Here is a 526-nt window from a genome sequence, read left to right on the forward strand (position 1 = left end):
TTCTATCATATATTTTAAACAAGGTTTTTGGGGGGTTCTTCAGAACAGGGTTTTCTACAAACATTTCATTTTGGTTCACTTTCTTTTCCAATAACACTCGTGTCGTGTTCGACTATGGGTAAACCATTAACTGAAGCCAGAATACATTTCAAATTGACAAATGGGTTAGGTAAACGAAAGGAGTTCAATTCTGTCCTTCAATAGTTATTTAAATAATAGATAATGCCCTGATATTGCAATAAATAAATGCAAAATGCTAAGTGTAGTTTATTCAAGTCATATTTTACAGACATTGGGTAAAATAAATACTTTAAAAAATCATAAAATTGTTGTTTTTCTTGTTACGTTGTGTATTCACTCCTGAGCACGACTGCGGTAATAATTATGCATCATATCCTCAAATATACTCAACTAAGTGGCAGTGCAGATTTTCCATATTGCATAAATGTCACCCAATCCAATGTTATACAGTACCAATGCTATTACAAAACACAGAAAAAAATAAATATATAAAAAGTGTGGCACA

The sequence above is a fragment of the Syngnathus acus genome, chromosome 6 (genome assembly GCF_901709675.1).
Source record: "Syngnathus acus chromosome 6, fSynAcu1.2, whole genome shotgun sequence".
NCBI lineage: Eukaryota > Metazoa > Chordata > Actinopteri > Syngnathiformes > Syngnathidae > Syngnathus > Syngnathus acus.